At 41.7% G+C, this 5,047-nt stretch overlaps 1 protein-coding gene across 3 annotated transcripts in view; it reads right to left on the bottom strand.

Annotated features, from left to right (window-relative positions):
- Positions 1-490, bottom strand: part of ADAMTSL3 (ADAMTS like 3) — a 190,637-nt gene extending 190,147 nt beyond the window's left edge. Inside the window, exon 1 of one of the 3 annotated variants that reach the window (XM_026856436.1) lies at positions 340-490. The gene's annotated coding sequence lies outside the window, so the exon portion shown is untranslated. The other 2 variants (XM_026856434.1, XM_026856437.1) reach the window with 2 other exon arrangements.
- Positions 491-5,047: the final 4,557 nt, after the last annotated feature.

Here is a 5,047-nt window from a genome sequence, read left to right on the forward strand (position 1 = left end):
CGGGCGGCCAAGGAGGCCCCGGCTGCCGAGGCACCGGCGGCGCCCCGGGCCGAGGGGTTCGGCTTCCCCCGAGGGGCAAAAGCTACCGTGAAGTCAGCTCCCACATCTGATGCAAAGCAGCTTCCAAACCCACAACCGGCCGGCGTCTCATCTCCGAGTAACTCTCGCAGTGCAGCTGCGAATCTGCTCACGCACCCAGGGGGTCTTTAATCACGCTGCCCTCCGCGATATTTTCAGGTCTCCCCCTGTGAATCTGAGGAGCGTGTCTCCCCCGACGGCTCTTGCTCCCGTCCTCCCTCCGAGCCTCGGGCTGCCGGGCGGCAACCCCGGACCCTCTACCTCTGCGCCACGGCTCCCACGGGCGTCCCAAGCTTTCGTCGAGTCCGCTAAAAGCAGCGCGTAGAGAAAGGGCTATTATCCCTGCCACTGAAGTTAAAAATATGCTCCAGCGAACTAAACATAACCGATGAAGAGTTTGTTCAAATATGTTGCACTGGAAACTTTTCCAATCCGTTTAGGTTTCTCCCCAGCACGGGAAAGCGCCTCCTCCATCGTTAGGAACAGAGTGCCCTCTGCTGAAACTAGCCTGGGAGAGGAGCCGGGCCCGGCAGGAGCGGCCCTGGGGGGACCGGCCCGCGCTGCTGGGAGGCTGGGGCTGCTCCGCCGAGGCTGCTCTGCCTCCAGGTTCACCCTGACAGCTGAGCTAAGCTGCTCTTGCCAGGCCGCACATTACCACGATACTGGGCTGTGGAACTGCTTAGGACCTGATCCTTTTCTAATGCTGGTCAGCCTAAAGTATATCAGCTTGCCGGAAAGCTTTGCTTTCCATCTATTTCAGTCGCTACAATTACTCAAACAACCCCATAGTCCTTTAACTGTGACTCCATAGCTATACCCCTGCGATTCTATCTTCAAAAAAGATATACCAGTGCAAGTCAGCATATACTTCAGCCTCGATCACAAGCGATTTTAAAGCCAGAATTTAGCCATTAGATCAACTGATGAAGAAAAATCAGTTTTCCTGTCCCAAAACTATGGCTTGGCAGTGCTACAAGAAAACAAAAAGATGTTCACCACCACAGGAGGAAGCTGACCTTCGAGACCTGCCATCTACTTAGGAATGTTTGCCCTATCCCTGTTTCGAATATCACTTCTCAAAATTATTTACCCTCCATAGTGAGGCTGTCCCCTGGGTCCCCGAAGCAAAACCTGCAGAGTGGGCTATTAATTTCTCTGCCAGATAGACGTATTTAGACAAAACAGTTCTGGCTGTGTTCCTACCACTGGCATTAGCCATAGATTACATGGAAAGGCTTGGCCCTCAGATTCTAATCGCATTTTCCAAACTTGAACGCTGGTCAGCATTTCTTTGTTTTTCCCTTTCCCACTGCTACTCATCTCTGTGCTCTCTACTTTCCCCTCCCAGCTTACTCCGATACCTTCCTTCAACGCTGCTCCCAGTCATCTGCTTCAGACCAGTTAACCCCGTGCATCCCTAACCATAAAGGATAATCAAACATCGTGTACACAAGTCTTAGAAACATTTGCTCATCTCCTGCAATAAATCTGAGTGTAGAAAAGTTGAGTAATAGGAAGTAGCATAGGCTAGCTCACATCAGATTCAGTGACTTAAGTGAGGCTACTGCTTACACACTTAACTCCTCCTGTGATCTCAGTCCCAGGTTATAGGTTCTATGCCTGAACTTATACATCATGTAAGAAAACTGAAACACCCGCAAACATTACCCCTCAGGAAGATTTCAGACAGCAGCATTATAATAAATATTGCAAGTACCTTGTGGTACCTATCTAGTAAAACAGCGACTGGCAATATGTTTTGCCCAAGCTATTGAAATGACATAGCGTGGTTAATCCTGTTCTTCCTCATCACCCATGGTCTGGGGTTTTTGCTTTTATTACATTGAAATAATCATTTTTGTGTGGAAGATGAGCACTGAGGAAATAACAGTATTTGGAGCATAAAACCAGCCTCAGCCTACTACTGGAAACTATACAGGGTTCCAGACAGCTTTTAACAGGGCATTTTCCTATGCAAAACTCATTCTCATTAAATGCTGATTTTTTTTTGGTCTCCCTTATCCAATTTATTTAATTTCTACACCTCCGCCTCTCTCCACTCCCCTACCACTTTAGTCTTTTCTATCTAGACTTCCAGTGAATCTGGAAGCTTTAAGATTTCGACTCCTGGTGGATGTCTCCATAACCTCTTCCACTAAGCCAAACAAAAACTGAATGAAACTCAGGTGTCTAGGCAAGATCTCTTTGAAAACAACCACTTCAAAACTCACGGCACCTGCAGCTCCACAGCACACTCCTTCAATACACACCCTAAAGTTAAAAGCTACAAATTTACAGGTTCTGGACACCTAATTTTCATCCCTGGAATTCTGCAAAAACTAACTGACCATTCAAGTTTAAAAGAAATCACCCTTTTCTAAGGATAATTATTTCACATTTTAAATTTAACATTTAACTTCCCTTCTGCTTACTGTCTTGCCTATATGGATTATAAACCCTTCAAGGCAGGAACTATTGTTCTTTGCCTACTACATTACATTTACACAACCTCTGGTCCAGTGTCAAGTCCTTTAGGTATTACCTTATGGGCAGATTTTACCACACAGTCTTCTAATTCCCACGCATGCCATATTAGCTTGGCAGACTTGGTATCAGATTTTGGAGTAGGAAACTATAGCGATGCTCTTAATGCTTGGAGTTCACATGCATAATTCCTGTATTTGCCTCTTGTTATTAGCAATGCTTTTTTATTGTATATATGCTTTTCTTTCACTGCTCTCTAAAATATGCATCATTTAAATGACATTAAATGTGACAGCTGTTAAGCCCTTACTGCTCATAAAATTGTGAAATACAGACATTTGCACTTATTATTTCATTGAACACATAAGAGTGATCTCGTACATCTGTACAGCTGGCAGGGTCTCTCACGAGGAAGCTGTTTGGAAATATGATGGTCTTATCCTTTGTTTTATACTGACTTAAGACCATGTGTCTTCACTATTGAACACAATCATGAAATATTTTGTCATTTGTTGATTTACATTCAATTGCAACAGAAAATGTCAACTTACACTCAATAGCGCAGGCAGAAATGGCAGAGAAAAAAGATTCTGCAAGATACAGCTAAGGGCAAAATTGAAGAAAATTAAATCTGGTCTGGTAAATGAAAACCTCTGTTCAATCACATGATAACCATCAGATTTCACTCTCAGTGAAAATTAATAGAAAATTTTCACATCTGAAAGAAAACCCACATTTCTCTGTTTATCTTTATCCTGAAATGCAGGTATACATACTTCTTCAGCAGACTCCACTTTTATATAAATATTCTCTCAAAACAAGTTCAGCTAAGCAAATCTGATGATCATGAAGGCCATTCTTTCATCATAACAAAAGCCTATACTACTCAGGAAAAATATGTTTGGCTAAACTACAATTTTTAAATCCATTGAAACAGTGCAGAACAACATTTGGCTCATAAATCAGGATTATGTCTAATGAATACCAAACTGGAAGTATCCTGCCGAGGCCCCATGCAGAAACTGAATTTTGGTTTGAGGCCTTAAAGTTATCAGTAATAGAGCTGCACCTGATTGACTAATAAAAGGAAAATGTTAAATTTCCTGTAACTAGAGTCATGAGAACCCTGACACGGTATAATCAGTTCTTTGGCCCTGCATTGTATTTGTACTGGGTGCCTGTTTACCCTGAAATAACAAGGTCTCTGGGGCAGAGAGCAATCATGCACTGTCACACTTCACAACTATGTTATACCCTATAAAGAATAAAGCCTCTATTAGTATAAAGGTACAAAGTTCAGGCACAGTACCGTGTGTTTGATTTCTTGGTGTTAGGGAATTCATTGCGTTTCACGTTGATCCTTGCCCTGGGCTTTGGAAATGGCTCCATCGATATAGTAAGTAGAAAAAAATTCTTGTGGCTTTAAAGAAAGAAAAACTACTTATGTATAGACCTAAACATTACAGAAGAAAACTACTGTCTTCCTCTCAGTTGGTGTTTAAATTAATCTAGCATTAACCAGTACGGTATATACAAATGGTCACTATTTCAAGTATTTGAATAAATATTTGTCCTTTCTTGTCTTTTAAATTCCTTTTTATCCTCAAGCAAAACAACTTGTGAGTCATTTGCATATTTATGATCCTGTACAGTAGTAACAGATCCATTAAATTTCATGACTCTCCAGAACAAACACATCTTGATTCAGATGGCACATACTTACTTTTTGTTGTAGTTCAGTGTTCATAGCCCTAACTAAAACGTCAGAATCGACATTTTGAGGTAAATTTATAATAGACTTATATAATCATTTTGTGGTTTTGCAGCATATCTTCTCAAAATAATTTAGGTGCTTATTGTCAGCATAATTAGAAAATATGAACTTGTATAGAGGAAGACTGAATGCAGCGAAGGCAAAATGAAAAATTAATTGCAGCAGTAAAACAACTTCAGTTTATTTACATATAGTCGTGTGTTCTTTATCAGCTTTTTTTTTCTGGTTTGCAAAAAAATGCAGCCCCACTGAGGACTGTGGATATGCCAGATTTGAATTCCTGAACTTGTATGCCATTTTCTTCTCATGAAACAGGGACAACGATCTGTTTTCCTCAGTCTGTGATGGTCCTTACTTCTGTGATTTTTAGAAATAAAATGTTATTGAGTGTTATGTGAAAGAGGCAACGCATTTGGTGAATAGAGGGGCTCTGAGGAAATCAGTTATGTTGCAAGTCATGAGCAACAGACAAAGGTCAGCAGGACAATTACTGCCCTCACTGTAAAGGTTCACTGGGGAAAGGCAAGGAGAATAAAGCAGGTGACCTGCATCTCAAAATGACTTGTGCATGTCCCTACATGAGTATCTAAAGAAACACACCACTATGGAAAAAGAAAATAAAAACATAAGCAAGGACCAAGCAGTGAGATGAAATAAAAAAAGGGTCAAGGTTGGAAGAAATACATGATACATCACTGGGAGGAATACCAG

This window comes from Athene cunicularia (genome assembly GCF_003259725.1).
Source record: "Athene cunicularia isolate RWA chromosome 10 unlocalized genomic scaffold, athCun1 chr10_part1, whole genome shotgun sequence".
Classification (NCBI taxonomy): Eukaryota; Metazoa; Chordata; class Aves; order Strigiformes; family Strigidae; genus Athene; species Athene cunicularia.